Source organism: Giraffa tippelskirchi, chromosome 5, assembly GCF_054371585.1.
Source record: "Giraffa tippelskirchi isolate mGirTip1 chromosome 5, T2T-mGirTip1v1.2.pri, whole genome shotgun sequence".
NCBI classification, from domain to species: domain Eukaryota; kingdom Metazoa; phylum Chordata; class Mammalia; order Artiodactyla; family Giraffidae; genus Giraffa; species Giraffa tippelskirchi.
The window spans coordinates 3,595,557-3,615,373 of NC_137279.1; the positions used below are offsets into that span (position 1 = coordinate 3,595,557).

General features: G+C 44.5%; 2 long non-coding RNA genes across 4 annotated transcripts in view; one reads left to right on the plus strand and one right to left on the minus strand.

Annotated features, from left to right (window-relative positions):
* LOC145506966 (uncharacterized) overlaps positions 1 to 6,421 on the minus strand; it is a 65,281-nt gene extending 58,860 nt beyond the window's left edge. The window contains exons 1-2 of the long non-coding RNA XR_014054471.1: positions 6,367 to 6,421; positions 2,414 to 2,479 (exon numbers count right to left, since the gene is read on the minus strand). This is a non-coding gene — a long non-coding RNA (uncharacterized LOC145506966). The remainder of the gene's footprint in view (positions 1 to 2,413; positions 2,480 to 6,366) is intronic.
* Positions 6,422 to 6,506: 85 nt separating this feature from the next.
* LOC145506967 (uncharacterized) lies at positions 6,507 to 15,019 on the plus strand. 3 transcript variants are annotated; one of them, XR_014054472.1, is made up of 3 exons: positions 6,507 to 6,566; positions 9,137 to 9,409; positions 14,630 to 15,019. It is a non-coding gene; the product is annotated as an uncharacterized LOC145506967 (long non-coding RNA). The 3 variants fall into 3 exon arrangements; XR_014054475.1 differs by having other exon boundaries at positions 6,538 to 7,184; XR_014054474.1 differs by having other exon boundaries at positions 6,564 to 6,899.
* Positions 15,020 to 19,817: the final 4,798 nt, after the last annotated feature.

The window sequence follows — 19,817 nt, forward strand, 5'->3', positions numbered from 1 at the left end:
AAGGCCTGAAACTGACTATGGCTCAGATCATCAGCTCCTTAGTGTAAAATTCAGGCTGAAAGAAAGTAGAGAAAACCACTAGGCCATTGAAGTGTGACCTAAATCAAATCCCTTATGATTGTACAATGGAGGTGACAAATAGATTCAAGGGATTAGATCTGATAAACAGAATGCCTGAAGAAATATGGACAGAGGTTTTTAACACTGAACAGGAGGCAGTGACCAAAACCATTCCCAAGAAAAAGAAATGCAAGAAAGTAAAATGGTTGTCTGAAGAGGCTTTAAAAATAGCTGACAAAAGCAGAGAAGAGAAAAACAAGGCAGAAAAGGAAAGGTATCCAATTGAATGCAGAGTTCCAGAGAATAGCAAGGAAGAGATAAGAAAATCTTAAAAGAACAATGCAAAGAGGTAGAGGAAAACAATAGAATGGGAAAGACTGAGATTTCTTCAAGAAAATTGGAGATATTAAGGGAACATTTCAAACAAAGATGGGCACGATAAAGGTCAGAAATGGTAAGGACCTAACAGAAGCAGAAGACATTAAGATAAGGAGGCAAGGATACACAGAAAAACTATACACAAAACATCTTAATGACTGGGATAACCATGATGGTGTGATCACTCACATAGAGCCAGACATCCTGGAGTGTGACGTCAAGTGGGCCTTAGGAAGCATCACTGCAAACAAAGCTAGTGGAGGTGATGGAATTCCAGCTGAGCTATTTCAAATCCTAAAAGATGATGCTGTTAAGTGTGGCACTCAATATGCCAGCAAATTTGGAAAACTCAGCAGTGGCCACAGGATTGGAAAAGGTCAGTTGTCATTTCAATGCCAAAGAATGTTCAAACTACCATACAATTTCACTCATCTCGAATGCTAGTAAGGTTATGCTCAAAATCCTTCAATCTAGGCTTTAGTAGTATGTCAACCAAGAACTTCAGACATACAAGCTGGGTTTAGAAAAGGCAGAGGAACCAGAGGTCAAATTGCCAACATTTCTTGCATCATAGAGAAATAAACAGAATTCCAGAAAAACATCTACTTCTGCTTCATGAACTACACTAAAGCATTTGACTATGTGGGTCACAAGAAACTGTGAAAAATTCTTGAAGAGATGGGAATACCAGACCACCTTAATTGTCTCCTGAGAAACCTGTATGCAGGCAGGTCAAGAAGCAACAGTTAGAACCTTACATGAAACAATGGCTGGTTCAAAATTGGGAAAGATGTATAGCAAGGTTATTTATTGTCACCTTGTTTATCTAACTTATATGCAGAGCACATCATGCAAAATATTGGGCTGGATGAATCACAAGCTAAAATCAAGATTGCAGGGAGAAATATCAACAGCCTCAGATATGCAGATGGTACCATTCTAATGGCAGAAAGTGAAGAGGAACTAGAGAGCCCTCTTGATGTGGGTGGAAGAGGAGAGTAAAAAAGCTGTCCTAAAACTCAACATTATAAAAACAAAATCATGGCATCCAGTCCCATCACTTCATGGTAACAGATAGAGAAAAAGTGGAAAACAGTGACACATTGTATTTTCTTGGGCTCCAGAATCATGGCTGCAGCTACGAAATTAAAAGACACTTGCTCCTTGGAAGAAAGGCTATGACAGACCTAGACAGTGTATCAAAAAGCAGGGACGTTACTTTGCCAACAAAGATCTGTACAGTCAAAGCTACACAATCAAAGCTATACAATGGTTTTTCAGTAGCCATGTATGGATGTGAGAGTTGGACCATAAATGAGGCTGAAGGCTGAAAAATTGATGGTTTTGAACTGTGGTGTTTGAGAAGATTCTTGAGAGTCCCTTGGACTGCAAGGAGATCAAGCCAGTCAATCCTAAACAACACCAACCGAGATTCCACTAAAGAACCAAAGACTGCAATGCAGAATAGAAGGAAACTATTACAGAAGCCATAGCCCTGTGGGGAAAAGAAGTGTAGGATTCTGATTAAAACAGGGGTTGGCCTTCAATAAAAGTAGGGACTCTTGTATGAACTGGAAGATAACAGTGGAATTGATATGCAAGTGGGTAGGTAGATTTAGTGCTCAGAAGATGACAAATTTCATGTCTGATTTACTGCTACTGCTATTGTTTGCGTCTTAATGAATAGGATCAAAGTGATTAGCAGAGTGAGAAATTTTAGGAGACTTATGAAGACAAAACAAGGGGAGAAATGGTCATTTTAAGAAGTAAGAAGATGGCTATGCTAGGGGCATGTAATAGGATTACCAAGCGGTGTTGAGTGTCAAAATGAGATGCACTGTCATCCTTTTGGAATGAGATGATGCCAGTTGTGTGCTTTCCTCTGGTGATGGTGGGATTCAGGAGTGGGCAAGGGGTGGGCAGCCAGTCTGGTTCCACCTCAAGGCGCATCATCCAAGACATGAGATCTGCTCACCTGTCCTGCTTCCTTCAGCTCAAAAGTTGCCCTGAAATAATTCTCCTCCAAATGGCTATCATGGCCCTGAAAGTGAAAGTGAAAGTCACTCAGTTGTGTCTGACTCTTTGCAACCCCAATGAACTATACAGTCCATGGAATTCTCCAGGCCAGAATACTGGAGTGGGTAGCCTTTCCCTTCTCCAGGGGATCTTCCCAACCCAGGGATCAAACCCAGGTCTCCCACATTGCAGGCAGATTCCTTACCAGCTGAGCCACAAGGGAAGTCCAAGAATACTGGAGTGGGTAGCCTATCCCTTCTCCAGCAGATCTTCCCAACCCAGGAATTGAACCGGGGTCTCCTGCATTGCAGGTGGATTATTTACCAACTGAGCTATTAGGGAAGCCCTAGACTTCAAGAAAACAAGATTACAGGAAGAAAAGCACTAAAAATAAAGATAGGACTCTGTCTATCTGTCTATCTACATTTTTTAGCCATGCCTTATGACCTGCAGGATCTAAGCTCCCCAACCAGGGATTGAACTAGGCCACAACAGTGAAAGCACCAAGTCCTGCCCACTGGACCACCAGTGAAGTGAAAGTCGCTCAGTCATGTCCAACTCTTTGTGACCCCATGGACTATACAGTCCATGGAATTCTCCAGGCCAGAATACTGGAGTGGGTAGCCCTTCCCTTCTCCAGGGAATCTTCCCAAACCAGGGATCAAACCCAGATCTCCCGCATTACACGCAGACTCTTCACCAGCTGAGCCACAAGGGAAGCCCAAGAATACCGGAGTGGGTAGCTTATCCCTTCTCCAGAGGATCTTCCCAAATCAAGAATCAAACTGGGGTCTCTTGCATTGCAGGTGGATTCTTTACCAACTGAGCTTTCAGGGAAGCCCCGACTGGACCACCAGGAAATTCTCTAAAGATAGGAATCCAGAGGTTGTTAAAACATTATGGCTCTATTTTATCAGTGAGAGAACGAGAGGGGACATCATAGCTGCTGTTTCTAACTGGTGGTCCTGCTTCCTGTTCTCCATCCTCCCAGGTCAGTGGGATGCTGGCCTTTCGAGGAGTCACTTGTATAGAGAGTTGCTTCACTCACCTTCCAGAGAGGCCTGAAGGAGTCACTCATCAATGACATAACTGCAGATCTTACATCCTCTGTAGTAGTCATCATTCATCCACTCATTCATTTATTCAACCAAGATTGCTGAATCCTGTGGAATCACACATTTGAGATGGGAAATACAGACACAGCCATGACGGTAACTGCCACGTCCTTGTTCCTACTCCTCCTGCCTCCAGTGTAAGAGGGGATGTTTTAAAGGCATGGGGTTCTCTGTGTCCTGAAATCAATTAAACTCCTGTTATGACACTGGGAAGAGAAGCATGTTGACTATCACCCTGGCTAAAGAGTTCATGTCACACCAGCCCTGCATCTAGACTGTCTGGACTCATGGCCAGCACCATCAGTTACTGACTGTGACTTTGAACACGTTACTAACCTCTCTGTGTTATAGCTCCCTCATTCCTAGAACAAAATAGTGATGGTGTTACCACAAAAAGTTATGATGAATATTAAATAACTAGATACCCAGAAAACCCTCAGAATGTTACCAGGCACATTATGTGTGATATATGCATTTATAATAATAATGACAATTATTATTATTATTTATAGTTGAAAAATAACTAAGCCAAATCAACTGATTTAAGAGAGGAATAAGTGTAGTAGGAGATGGTGAGGTGGGCAATGGCAGAAAACCAGTGTGAGGTATGTTTGCAGCCAGTTTAAACAGACCATGATGAAATTACCTCATTTTTAAAGCAAACTGTTTATGTTTGGAGAAGTAAAATCCAATAGAACAGAAGTTTAACAGAGCCTGTTTTATCATGCTATCACTTCCATCGAAAAGGCATCTACCAGTGTTAACTTGTTATCATCCTTATGAATGTATAGTCAATTAATAAGAACATATGTGTTCCACAGACCAACCCCAAAGATATTTAAATAGAGCTTACAGTGAATATGACAACCTTGCCAATATTCTAAAGACCTGTTTCCTAGTGAATTCACAGTTTAGAGTCACAGTTCAGACAGATTCTTTCCCAAGCAAAAATGTAAATATGCCCAAACACCTTGAATAAAACCACCAGCCCCAAATGTGATGTACATATGTCTGCACAAGAGGCTAGGAGTTCCCCATGGTGACTACTGGCATCAGCAAGGTTTGAAAGAGCTGTAATGTTGCTGATGGAACGTTGGACAGCCCACCAGTCTTGAAAGGACTTTCAAAATTGTCGTGACCACACCGAAGGGAAGGAGAAACTCTCAGGTAATAAATGTCCACCAACACAATACCCGTCCCCACCCCAGCTGTGAAATGAGTAATTGAGTCTAGTAAAAACAACCGGTGGGGCTTCCCAGGTGGCTCAGCAGTAAAGGCTCCATCTGCCAATACAGCAGATGCCAGAGACACAGGTTCGATCCCTGGGTCAGGAAGATCCTCTGGGGAAGGGAATGACAACCCACTCCAGTATTCTCGCCTGGGAAATCCCATGGACAGAGGAGCCTGGTGGGCTACAGTCCATGGGGTCACACAGAGTCAGACACAACTGAGGGACTAAAGCACAGCACCCAACTCCCTTAGGAAAGGAGGCCATCACCCCATGGTGATTTTAAAGCTTGATTATAGCACTTAAGAAGTTCAACAGTACATGAACCGTGAAATCTCAGATGTTCAAGCTGGATTTAGAAAAGGCAGAGGAACCAGAGATCAAATTGCCAACATCCGTTGGACCATAGAAAAAGCAAGAGAGTTCCAGAAAAATATCTACTTCTGCTTTATTGATTATGCCAAAGCCTTTGTGTAGATCACAACAAACTGGAAAATTCCTCAAGAGATGGGAATACCAGACCACCTTACCTACCTCCTGAGAAATCTGTATGCAGGTCAAGAAGCAACAGTTAGAACTGGACATGGAATAACAAACTGGTTCCAAATAGGGAAATGAGTACATCAAGGCTATATATTGTCACCTTGCTTATCTAACTTATATGCAGAGTACATCATGCAAAATGCTGGGCTGTATGAAACACAAGCTGGAATCATTGCTGGGAGAAATATCAATAACCTCAGATATGCAGATGACACCACCCTTATGGCAGAAAGTGAAGAGGAACTAAAAAGCCTCTTGATGAAAGTGAAAGAGGAGAGTGAAAAAGTTGGCTTAAAGCTCAGCATTAAAAAACTAAGATCATGGCATCTGGTCTCATCACTTCATGGCAAATAGATGGGGAAACAACGGAAACAGTGACAGACTTTATTTCCTTGGGCTCCAAAATCACTGCAGATGGTGACTGCAGCCATGAAATTAAAAGACGCTTGCTCGTTGAAAAAAAAAGTATGACCAACCTAGATAGCATATTGAAAAGCCAAGACATTACTTTGCCAAGAAAGGCCCGTCTAGTCAAAGCTGTGGTTTTTCCAGTGGTCATGTATGGATGTGAGAGTTGGACTATAAAGAAAGCTGAGCGTGGAAGAATCAATGCTTTTGAACTGTGGTGTTGGAGAAGACTCTTAAGAGCTCCTTGGATTGCAAGGAGATCAAACCAGTCAATCCTAAAGGAAATCAGCCCTGAATATTCACTGGAAGGACTGATGCTGAAGCTGAAGCTCCCATCCTTTGGCCACCTGATGCGAAGAGGTGACTCACTGGAAAGGACCCTGATGCTGGGAAAGATGGAAGGCAGGAGGAGAAGGGGATGACAGAGGATGAGATAGCTGGATGGCATCACTGACTCGATGGACATGAATTTGAGCGAGCTCCGGGAGTTGATGATGGACAGGAAGGCCTGGCGTGTCCACAGGGTCACAAAGAGTCTGACACGACTGAGTGACTGAACGGAACTGAATTGAACTGAATCTTGTATAGGGTATTGGTCCCTCCCACCCACTCACCCACCCAACTGTGATTCCTTTTGGGCAAAAGCTGTGTCTTGCAAATCTTCATCTCCTAAAATCAAACTCAGAGAATAGCTTCCCATGAACACTGCCACAGGAATTTCACATAATTAGAATTGAGAACATTTCTTAGAATTTCCTATTGTTCTGCCAGAATGACAAAAGAAAGCCCAAGCACAAGGTTGATTAGGTGGTGGCTGGGTGAGTGTGGGAGAGTGGGGGATGGCACAGCTGCAGAAAGGCGCATGCCCAAAGGATGAGATGTAGAAAGCTGGAAGACTGTGTCTGTGAGAAGAAGGCTTAAATTGCTGTTGGAGAGGCTGGAAGGGTAGCTTGTGCAGGGCCTCCTAAACCATGGGAAGAAGTTTGCTCTTTGCCTGAAATGACTCAGGAGCCTTTGAGAAGCTGTATGCAGTGGAGTAAAATAATGAGACTCGCACATGCATTGATCAGTGTGCCTCCAGCGGGTCAGAGAGTGGGGCTGAACTGGGGACCAAGGCATCTGTTGGGAAGCTATCGCTGGAATCCAAGTGGGTGAGAAGTAGGTCCTCTTCTATGGCAGGCACAGAGAGATAGAGCGAGAGATGATAAGGAGGTAGAACTGACCTGTGAACTGGATGGATATCGGAAAGAAAACATGATGGGATGCTGAAAAAAACAAATAAGGAGAAATGCAGGAGAAAACAAACACTGTGGACACCAGGAAGAAACGTGCTTGGGGACAAAGGGAAGACCAGATGTTAACAGTCTTGCCCAAGGAGGCTTAGCACACATCCATAAGTCTTTATTCTTCAGTCTATTATTCATTTGTATGAGGGGGTATGAGTGTATTTTTTCTTTTTTTGCTATTTCTCTTTTTAAATGAAATGTTTAATTAACTTTTTTGGCTGCCCCAGGTCCCCATCGCTGCGGGGGCGCTCTTGAGTTGCAAAGGGTGGGCTTGTCCGTGCAGAGGCTTCTCTTGTTATGGAGCGCGGGCTCTAGGGCGCATCGGCTTCAGCCACTGGGGCCTGGGGCTTAGCTGCCCCGAGGCATGCGGCGTCTCCCTGGATCAGAGGTTGAACCTGGGCCTCCTGCATCGGCAGGCAGAGCCTTAACCACTGGACCACCAGGGAAGTCCTGTCATCTCTTTAGTCCTAACATCCTTAGTCTTTCTCATGTCCCTCCTTCACAGATCCTTTACCTCCTTTCCTTGGGATACATTTGTCCACAGTTTTTCTTTCCATTCTCAGTGGCTCCAGACACCTTTGCTGTGGTCTCTAATAAGGCGTGACTGAGGCCCAGACAGCAAAGTAGACACTCAAGTTAGACACCTCTTCATTGAAACCCAGCTGTGTCCCGCCAGATTAGCCCACAGCAAGTTCTCCAAGACCCAGTTGACCCATCTTAAGGAAAGAATGTGGGACCCAGTGGCTAAGACGCCATGCTCCTAGCGCAGGGGACCCAGGTTCAATCCCCGGTCAGGGAACTAAATCCCACATACTGCAACAAAGAGTTGCGCGCTGCAACTAAGACCCATTACAGCCAAATAAATAAATAATTTTTTTTTTAAAGAAAGATTAGAGAGGAAAATGCCTTAAAAAGAGAGTCACATATGCCTAACTCACAAATTTGCTGTAAACATTAAGGGGAAAAGGGAATAAACAGCCTCATGCAGAAGCTGGCTCACAGTAAAAGCTCCAGGGAGACATGGCTTCCATTGCTCTCCTCTTCTTTTGTAGGGGGCGGGCGGTGGTCGACAGTCCCTGCCCTACCTCGGTGCTCTGCTGGTTACCAGCAGTTGATGACGGACATCCCACATGACATTTCTGCCTTCTCTGAGTTCTATTTCTGCAAACCTTTCAGATCTCTTCTAAACGTTCTCATAAGTCCTATGTGCATCTTATTTTTACAGCATCACGTTCGTTGATGGTCCTCTGTAGCAATCCAGGTCTTCCTCTTTCAGGTTGTTGACTTTTATCCTCCACTCTGCCATCTGCTTTGCCATGTCCTTTTCTTGGGTCACCAAGTGCCCTTTTCTTTTCAGAAACGTCCTTTCTTCTGAGCAGGGTATTCTATTTCTGCTGGTCGGGTTATGTAGGAAATGGAATGCAAAATTTGACCCTGGGTTGTTGGGATCTGCTGTTTTCTTAGAGATGAATCCCATTGTACTGAAAAGCGATTGTATATTAGTCATGCTCGGCATCCCTGCCAAGTGTGTGCCCTGTTGGGCCACGAAAATGTCCCCAAAATTATACCATATGGAACAATAGTAGAAGCCAGCTACAAAGAAATGTGTGGGGAAATTTGCTTTAAACAAAGGGAGAGAGAGAGAGAGCACTTGTTATATTTTCTAATGATAAATGAAATTCTCTGTTGTTTGGTTCATCTTCTTTTCTTTTTATCTCTTCCTTTTCTTTTACTGTATACATCTGATATTTTTCTTAAATCTTTGTTACAGAAGTAATATATTCTGCCCTTATTTTAATTTTCTAATTTCCTTTTGCATCTATTCTTCTCTAGTTTGAACAGTCTCACTAAAAGCCTCCATTGATATATTCAGCAGCATCCTACTTCTAGTTCTACTCACTTTGATGGCTGTAATAGTGTAATAGATAACTTTAATAACCAAGCATAACTTTATATTTTCATTTTTCATCATCCATGTCAGTTTTATACTTTTATTAAATTTTTATTCCCTTTGACAGTTTTACATGTTTGTTCCTCATCTCCTGTTTTTGTGGAAGAAATGTTGTCTTTTATTCAGAAAGTTATTATTTTCTCTTTTACAGGTGAAAAAATTGAGGCTTGGAAAGATTAACTGTCCCACACAAGGTTACATAATTGTTCAATCTGTAGAGCAGGAACTTAAATGCACGTCTGTTGGTTTCATAACCCGGCGCCCCTGATGCAGATGCTTCAGGCCTGGAGCTCCAGCTGCACAGAGCCTGGACACAGCAGAGAGGGAGCGGCTCCCGGGAGCCCTCCCAAGGAATCGGTGGCCCGAGGAGGCATGTCCTTCACCTTATCCAAGAGGTCATCCATCTACCCAGTTCAGACCAATGGTCAGGTTACTTTTCTTTTTGTTTTCAAGCAATATATTCCTTTTTAAAAATTTGAAGTATAGTTGATGTGGGCTTTCCAGGTGGTGCTAGTGGTAAAGAACCCGCCTGCCAGTGCAGGAGATGCAAAGAGATACAGGTTTGATCCCTGGGTCAGGAAGATCCCCTGGAGGAGGGCATGGCAACCCACTCCAGTATTCTTGCCTGGAGACTCCCATGGACAGAGAAGCCTGGTGGGCTACAGTCCATAAGGTCGCAAAGAGTTTTGGACATGACTTAAGCAACTTAGCTCACAAGCCCATAGTTGAATTCCAATATCAGGTTAGCTTCAGGTTACAGCACAGTGATTCAGATATTCTTTTTTATTTCTTTTCCCTTGTAGGTTATTACAAAATATCAAGTATAGTTCCCTGTGCTGTACAGTAGGTCCTTGTGAGTTATTTACTTTATATATAGTGGTGTGCATATTTTAATCCCAAACTCTTAAGTTATCCCTCCCCCTCCCCTTCCCCCTTTGGTAACCTTAAGTGTGTTTTCTATGTCTGCGAGTCTCTTTCTGTTTTGGAAATAGGTCCGTTATCTTTTTTTGTCTGGCTTACTTCACAGGGCGTGGAGAAAAACGAACCCTTCTGTACTGTTGGTGGGAGTATAAATTGGTACAGCCTCAATGGAGGCTCCTTTAAAAAATAAAAATAGAGTCACCATATGACCCTGCAGTTCCGCTCCTGGGCATATACCAGAAACAACCATAATCAAAAACATACAAGCACCCCAGTGTTCATTGCAGCACTATTCACAATAGCCAAGGAAGCGACTGCGTCGCTTCTCAGGAAGCGTCCCCTTCTCTGCCTGCCCTCGAGTTTTACCGGCATCAGGGTCTTTTTCAATGAGTGGGCTCTTCGAATCAGGTGGCCAAACTACTGGAGCTTCAGCTTCAGCATCAGTCCTTCCAATAAATATTCAGGGTTGATTTTCTTTAGGATTGACTGGTTTGATCTTCCTGCTGTCCAAGGAACTCTCAAGAGTCTTCTCCAACACCACATTTGAAAACATCAGTTCTTCGGCACTCAGCCTTCTTTATGGTCCAATTCTCACATCCATACGTGACTACCGGAAAAAACTTAGCTTTGACTAGACGGACCTTTGTTGGTATATGCATGAAATGAGTTTAAACCAGTGCCTTCTATAGCCCCTTCAGTAGCTATTCATGTTTATTCGGATCTTTAATCATTAACTTCCACCTTTTCTACAATGTACTCTACGTTCCTATTTTACAGCACAGAATTCTGTGTGACACTTCCCTGCTATCTTAGGAAGATGTCTGGTCTCAGGATCATTCATTCCTGATACCTTCCCCTTTTAACTGTTTCCTCATCTTGCACAGATGACTGCCAGGATTTCAACCTTTTGAAAGGTTAATTTTAGGAGAGAAAGACTCTTCCACTATTGTGAACCATCTCTATCAGTTCATGATCCCATCTCTCTTTGGTAAGAAGAATCAGTTGCAGCCTTGCTTTGTCAAACTCACGGTCAGTATCTCTTCCAGGTATCTGTCGTGTGGAGTCTTCCTTCAATCTGAACGTGTCGCTTTAATGTTTTATTCAAAATGCTCTGAAATACTGTTTCATTGTGGGGCATTGGCTCAACCTAAACATTCCTTAATATCTGTCTTTTGGCTGCTTAGAAATCCCTAATCAAAACCTCAGTTTAACATAAATCTTACTGCTTGTAGCAGCCTTTTGACTGATACTCTATTAAGATCACGGTTTTCTGCTTTGGAAATTTCAGAGGCTGTATCGCTGGTTGCCCTCTTCCAAAGTATCTTCGATTCTGTCTCTCCTTTCAGCTGTCCTAGCTCCATATCTGTAAAACGTTAGGTCCAATTCTTTGAAGACGCGTGTCCTTGCCACATCCTAGGCAGGACGCGCTCAGGCTCGGCGCCCCCGCTGCGCCCCGGCGGGTCCCCCGCTGCTCCCCGCATTCCCGCTGCGCCCCGGCGGGTCCCCCGCAGGCCCGTGGTCCCCACCGGCTTCGCTCCGCCGGCTTCAGCCCTGCAAGGCCGATGCTGCCCGTGCGCTCGCGGCCTGGGCCTGGGACCAAAGCCCGCTCTCCTGAAGGGCCCTCCGGCCACCTCGTCCCCGCCGTTCTCAGGAACAGCCTCTTATTCACCCTGCGCCATCGGGTCTGCTTCTCCCCCTTTTCGCACCCCAGCCAGCATCCGGCATCCCTCTCCTCACGCACCGCACAAAGCCCCTTCTTCCCGCGCTCCGTCCCCCCTCACAGGCCTGGGCGCCCCCACGCCGCGGGGAGGACTTGCTCCAGTTTTCTCTCAGACCCTTTCATCCCGGAGCCCCCGAGGGCACACCTGCTTCTGAAGTCCCTTTATGCGGACACGCTGTGGGAAATACCTCCTTCTTCACCGTCAGGGTGACAGTGTCACTGTGACCACCGACTCTGCGACGCGGGGCCGGTGGGGCTGCTACTCAGTCGTGTCTGACTCTTTGCGACCCCCTGGACTGCAGCCCCCCAGGCTCCTCTGTCCATAGGATTTTTCCAGACAGGAGTTGCCATGCCCTCCTGCAGGGGGTCGTCCCAACCCAGGGATCAAACCCACCTCTCCCGCATTGCAGGCAGATCTTGTTTTTTACTGACTGAGTTACCAGGGAAACCCTGTGACGTCTGCTTTCCATCCCCAAATCTTCAGGTCCGGACAGCAACCCATGGACAACAATCTGCCCCACTCATAGCCATAGCAGAGTCCTTCCTTTTTCACCTGGAAACTTGCCTACAATCAGCGACTGGGCTTTGCACCAGTTCTTCCCCTGGGCCTCTGCTCCTTCCTCCTCACTCTCTCTTTTCCCCAGAGGCTTTTGGGATCTTAGTTCCCCCACCGAGGATTGAACTCAGCCCTCGGCAGTGAAAGTGCAGAGCCCTAACTACTGGGCCCCTCAGGGAATTCCAGATCCTTCCCCTCTTTTCCAGACCTCCTTCCTCTCAATAGTTTCTCTCCTGGGTCCCCAAGTGTGCCAGACAGTGATAAATGTTCTACATTCTCAGACCCGCACCCCAGCTGCCAAATGTCCGTCCACATCCTTATGTTATAACTGCTAATAGCTGTATGTGAATGAATTTTAGGGTTTCCCCCATGGCTCAGGGGTAAAGAATCCACCTGCAATATAGGAGACACAGGAGACACAGTCCTTAAGTCAGGACGACCCCCTGGAGGAGGAAATGGCAACCCACTCCAGTATCCTTGCCTGGAGAATCCCATGGACAGATGAGTCTGGAGGGTTACAGTCCATGGGGTCACAAAGAGTCGGACACGACTGAGTGACCACATCACCACCACTGCTGAATTTTACCCATCTTGGGCTTTTGCAGTCTAAAAGAGGAACTGGCTGGCCACCTGGGCTCTGCAGTCCAGAATAAGGGCTGTTGAAATGCTCCTCCAGGCTTAGAGACCCTGCCTCCCTGCTGGGGCCTTGGGCTCAGCTGAGCTCTGTCTGCCCGAGATGCTGCACCACCCACAGGCTCTTTCCTCCCTTCCGTCAATTACCCCGTATCCCTCAGGGCTCAGCCGGCACAGAAAGTAAGAAGAACCAAGAAAATCTGAACCACGATTCACGACTCATCAATATAGAAACTCTGGTACTGTCCTAATGAAAGAAAGAAAAGAGAAAAGGAGAAAAGATAACAGTATAGAGGGTAAAAGATGGAAACTGAACTTTTTCCAGTTAAAAGTGATATTTACTATTTTCAAGAGAATTTCTTTTCTAATAAGGTCATTTTAGAGTAAAAATTCTTCGGTTTTCTATCTCATCTCAAATGTTTCTTGATACTGTGTCGAATTGCAAAGATGCAAATAAACATGATCCCCCAAAACCAATATTATTCTGTGACAATTATAAGTGATAATATAGCAATTTTTGATAAGCTAATCTTTTAAAAAGGCTACATATTAGAAAACAAAAATTAAACATGAAAAACTTTCTAGTGTTTATCATTTAATAATAGTTTCTTTGAATTTGGCCATAAGTATTAAAGCTAAAATAAAACACTGGAGCAGGAATTCAAAGATAATAGAATTGCACAAAGTTGAAACTGTTTCTAATTTGTACCATAATTTTGACAATTATTTTATGTGTGCTTTGTGGGATTTTGTCATTTTCTATTGTTAGGTAAGTACGGTTATAATTTTTAGTGGAAAGATAATATGAATAAAAACAGTATTTAAGAAATATTTATCTTCAGATGTCTGAACTCTAAATACAGAGTCGAGAAAAATCTTACATTCAGGAAATAGTTGTCTTAATACTCTTAGTACGCAAAACTGTGAATCAGAACTAGGCTGGGTTTTGGGGGCAAATTGAAGAATTCTGAATAATATTACATGTCTTTAATAGGTCATTAGTCATGATACAGATAAGTTAAAGATCATCTGAAACCAATACAATACTGTAAATCAACTATACCTCTATTTAGGGATATTCTTGATGGTTTGGTGGTTTAACTCTCCAAGCTTCCACCTCAGAGAATATAGGTTCAATCCCCAGCCAGGGAACAAAGATCCCACAAACCACAAAACAAATAAACACAAAAGTTATAACTCAATAGTAATAATAATAAAGATACTCAGATTACTATGTGGGCATCAACAGGTATTAGTGCTGAGAAAGTCAAGGAAATATACAAGAAGGCTTAATATCAAACAAAGTTTTTTAGTTTTGTTGTTGATGTTGTTTAGTCATTTAGTCTGACTCTTTTGCGACCCCATGGATTGTATCCTGTCAGGCTCCTCTGTCCATGGGATTTCCCAGGCAAGAATACTGGAGTGGGTTGCCATTTCCTCCTCCAGGGGATCTTCCCAGCCAAAGATGGTACCCGGGTCTACTGCTTAGCAGATAGAGCCTTTACCATTGAACCACCTGGGAAGCCCACAAACAAAGTAGCATAGTTAAATAAAGCACTGCAAACAAACAAACAGAAAAAGAAGTTAAAGATGACTAAGAAGAAGCTTGAATAAGAAAATAATGTAATTATCAGTGAAAGGGGAATTTTAAAATAGAAATTTTAAGGAAGATAAAACAGTTTTATTGTACACATACTGAGAGTGAAATATCTCAAAATAAGTAAGTGAAAATATCCAACAAGAAATGAACGAACAAGACTCAAAATTGGAGAGTAAGATCGGAAGTCACACTAATGGATCTTATTTTTCTTTAGCTCTTAGCTGTGCTGAGAACTGTTGAAGTACTCTCCAGAGATTACCTATACAGTAAGTCCCCTACACACAAACCTTTAAGAGGCCAACTTTCAAAATGCCAACTGCACTCCGTCGATGTTGGGCACGAGTGACATCACAGCCCGCCCTCCGTCTCCATCTCCAGCGACCCTTCAGCTCTGCCATCTCCCCCTCCTCTCCCTCTGCCAGTCAGGGACTCTTCTTGCCTGTCCACTCAATGCCCGCCCCTGTGTGCCAGCTGTTATTCTGTGCCACTGTACCCTTCAAGGTCCTGTACTGTATGCTGCAAAGTGGTTTCTTTATTTTCTGTGTTTGATTTTCATGTACTATTTGTGTGAAAAGTGTTATAAACCTTTCACAGTTCAGTACCATACAGCTGATTGTGTTAGTTGGGTACCTAGGTAACTTTGTTGGACTGATGAACACAGTGGACTTACAAACGCACTCTTGGAACAGAACTCGTGTGTATACAGGGGACTTACCGCATGCTGCACACAGGTATAACTTCAGAAGAAACACGGCTACAGTGTAGCCCACCAACTGGAATAAAAGACCAAGAGACGGGGTGTCACAGGCCTGATGTCAGGAAAATAGAAGCGGCCCCTTTTGGACACCTGGATGAATTGGTATCGGTCATTTTGTGCCCAGGTATCATGCAGTCAAGACTAAGAAGTCAGGAGTTCCCCCAAGGAAGGTCAAGGTTAAGAAGTTAGAAGCGTGAAGGTTGGGCACAGAAACAGCAGCCCTCACCGCACAGGGCAATACTCCAGCTCAGATCTGGACCAGCGAATTTACATACTCACAAGTTTCAGATGCAGGCACTCATACTAGTCTCCTGAGGTGGCCACAAATCACAGGTGGATTCTTGACACCAATGGCCACAAAATGCCACAAACAGAAATGCATTCTCTCCCAGCTCTGGAGCCCAGACGGCTGAGATCCGGGTTTCAGCCGGGCTGGGGGCGGCGGGAGAGAACTCCCCTGGCCGGGGGCAGCCTCTGGGGTGCAGCACTCTCCAGCCTCCTTGGCTGGTGGCCGCCTTCTGCTTCGGCCTTGCGCTTCGCACCCCTTTCCCTTCTACTGTTTCTTTTAAGCACTGGTCGTTGGATTTAGGGCCCCGTCCGGAAGGATCTTATCTCAGAGTCCTTAATCAAATGGCACCCGTAAGGATCCATTTTCAACTTCAGTTAACATTCACTGGTTCCAGAGATTAGGGTGTGGAATTATCTTTTAGGAGACCCTCACTGATCCCACTGCAGTAGTATGATACAAGCCTCTCCATTCTACAGAACGAAACTGCAGCCTGCACAGAGCTAGCAATTTGTCCACAGATTGGCAACCAAGAAGTGAGTTTGGAGGCCTGTTCAAAGCCCAGTTACCCAGCTGCAGTGTCCCTGGTCTAAACCATGACGATGTACTGTGATCCATGGGGCATAGGAGGTGAAATAGTGTGGAATGAGAATCCCAATCAGAAATCTAAAAGGAAGTTCTTCCACTATTATTAGGGCAGAGAAAGTGTCCCTGAACCAGAGCTGTGTACATTTATTTGTTGTGTACATTTGTTTGTTGTATACATTTATTTGTTGTCTAAATTAGCTGCTTGGTAAACTCTATAAATTTGAGTTCACAATATGGGACTCCTAATTAATCTTTTGAATTGTCTTTATGCCAAGTCCTCCATCTAAAGATCGAGGCCTGAAATAGACAGGCTTCCCCGCTGACTCAGCAGTGAAGAATCCACCTGCAATGCAGCAGACGCAGGAGACGAGGGTTTGATCCCTGGGTCGGGAAGATCCCCTGGAGGAGGGCATGGCAACCCACTCCTGTTTTCTTGTCTGGATAATCCCGTGGACAGAGGAGCCTGGCGGGCTGCAGCCCACAGGGTCGCAATGAGTCAGACACGACTGAGCGTGCATGCACACCCAAAATAGACGGGCCTCACTCGTTACGACTTTAGTCAAGAGTCTAGTCCACGGAACAGGGAGACCAGGAAGGGGATGCTGCATCAGAATGGCGCTTTGATCACATGAATTCGTGTCAATATGAATCCATGTCTGAATAAATCAAGTGCTATATCCATACGTGTCCTGGAGTCATATTGGCAACTTATTAAACTATATGCCATTAAATTGCAAGGGTGTATGCATACATGTATGTTCAACCTCCAATTAGATTGTAAAGTTTTTTTTTGTGTTCTTTTTTTGCCTGCACCATATGGCTCGCAGGATATCAGTTCCCTGGCTAGGGATTGAACCCACATCCTCGGCAGTGAGAGTGAGGAGTCCTAACCACTGGACCACCTGGGGATTCCCGATTCAAAGTCTTTTATGTACAATTAAAGCCATGGGTTAATTCAGACTCATAGTTGAAATAGTCTACACCTTGGGAAATATGGGAAAGATCCATACAAGACAGGGATCGCTGTAAGTGACTCAAATTACACTGTAAATTAAGGTTTTATTTCTGGGAGGATTTTTTCTATAGGTCAGCTCATTCACTGGAAATATCTAGGCCCTTTGAATATTTCAGAAGGTAGCAACGTACATTTTAATATTTAAAGAGTAATTTTTTAATCACATTATCATCATATTCTACTGAACATTACACAGATGTAAGAGACATCATTTCATGTAACATCTTCAAATTCCTACTGAGAATACTTTATGTTTAATCAAAAGCAATGAGAGATGAGTGCGTCGTCTGACATGACCTCAACCTCTGCAATCCAATGATGGTCCTTCTCCTCCTCCTCCCCCAGCCCTCTCCCCCCGCCTCCACTTCAGGCTCGGTCCCCCATCCAGAAGGTCACTTGTGCTTCTGAGCTGCTCACTGTAGACTGCAGAGTCCTGCCACCCTCTCCTTGGGTTCCATTAATTTGCTACAGCAGGTCAGAGCACTCAGAGATGCTATTTCTTCACTGAATTCAGTTTATTATAAAAGGATATAACTCAGGAAGAGCTCACTGCAGATGGTGACTGCAGCCACAAAATTAAAAGACGCTTACTCCTTGGAAGGAAAGTTATGACGAACCTAGACAGCATATTAAAAAGCAGAGAGACATTACTTTGCCAACAAAGGTCCGCCTAGTCAAGGCTATGGTTTTTCCAGTGGTCATGTATGGATGTGAGAGTTGGACGGTGAAGAAAGCTGAGCACTGAGGAATTGATGCTTTTGAACTGTGGTGTTGGAGAAGACTCTTGAGAGTCCCTTGGACTGCAAGGAGATCCAACCAGTCCATCCTAAAGGAGATCAGTCCTAGGTGTTCATTGGAAGGACTGATGTTGAAGCTGAAACTCCAATACTTTGGCCACCTGATTCGAAGAGCTGACTCATTGGAAAAGACCCTGATGCTGGGAAGGATTGGGGGCAGGAGGAGAAGGGGACGACAGAGGATGGATGGTTGGATGGCATCACTGACTTGATGGACATGAATTTGAGCAAACTCTGGGAGAAGGTGAAGGACAGGGAAGCCTGGCGTGCTGTAGGCCATGGGGTCGAAAAGAGTCGGACATGACTTAGCAACTGAACAGCAACAGGAAGAGCTAGGAAGCAAAGATGCCCAGGGCAAGACGTGGGGACAGGGCATGGGGCTTCCACGCTGTCCTTCTGCTTCACCCTGCCAGCAGCTCCAAGTGTGCACCGCCCAGGAAGCTCTCAGAATCTGTCCTTTGGGGGGTTTATGGGGTGTCGTTACACAGGTGTGATTGATTCAATCTCCAGCCTCTTTGCCCCTCCCCAGAAGTGGGGGCGAGAGGTGAGGACTGAAGTTCCCAGCCCTCTAAGCACAGGGCTGGCTCCCCTGGTGATCAGACCCCATCCTTGACAATTCAGGGCCGTTCCCAAAGTCACTCATTACCATAATGAAAACAGCCTTATTACCCTTATCCCCTAGGAAATTCTAAGAGTTTTAGGAGCTCTGTGCTGGAACCATGATGAAGACCATCTACATATATATTCACTAATTCTCTCCTGAATCTCTATGCTTGGTTGCAATTTTTCTTATACCCAGGGTAATTCACCATTTACAAGGATTCCCTAATCCTTCCCTAACTATCATATTCCCTAAACTCTCCTATCAGAGCTGATCTAAAGTGCTTCTTTATTTTAGTAAGAGAGAATGCCCACCCACGTAGTTCACAATCCATACTCTTGCTTGTTTTTTCCCCCCACCAGTTATTGGATTTCAGTGAATAATGGATGGCATTCATACAATTAGCTTGGCTCAGAGAGTCGACAAAATATCATGTGGTGGGGTGATTTTGCAAGAAAGGAACTAGTATTGACCTGAAACTTTTTATCGGACCCCAGTTCCAGACCACTACGTCATACACTTCCTGATTTAATTTTGAAACCAGATTAGAGGATTCCTCATTTTATGGATGAGAAAACCAAGGAACCATATCACAGCTTCACAATTACCAGGGAATAAATTATCCTCCCAAATCATGTCTTTCTACCATCAAAGCTGGCGTTTCTCCTCCTTCTCTGAAAGACTGAATGTCTGTGGAAGAAACAGTAAGATGGCTAAGAGCGGCCCTGGCATGACGGAGAGAAGAGATACTCCACAAAGACATCACTTAGACGTGGAATCTAAAAAGTGACATGAATGAACACATCTGTGCATCGATGAGACAGAGACGGACTCACAGACAGGAAGAGCAGACTCCTGGCTGTCATGAGGAAGGGGTGTGGGGAAGGGAGCAGTGGAGGTCCAGGGTTAGCAGATGCAAACTACTCCACACAGAATGGAGAAGCAGCAAGGTCCTACTGCACAGCACAGGGAGCCACAGTCAATATCCTGTGATAAACCATAATGGAAAAGAGTTTGAAAGAAGAATACATATATGTGCAAAACTGAATCACTGTGCTGTGCGGCAGAAATTAACACAGCGCTGTAAATCAACCCTACGTCAATGACCTTTTTAAAAAAAATATGGGATGCTATGAAAGAATGGGAGAAGGAAAGTAAGTATAAAGTGGACGACGGGGAACACAGCTCCTCCAACTTCGAGTAACTTGCCTCATATTGGTAACACATGAAAGATGGGCAAGACCAGAGTCAGGGCAGGGCAAGGGTTGGAAACGGAAGACAGTGATGGAGAGAGAAGTCAAATACAGATAAGAAGGAAAGAGAAAGGCAAAGACGGGAGGAATGGCAATGAGGGACTT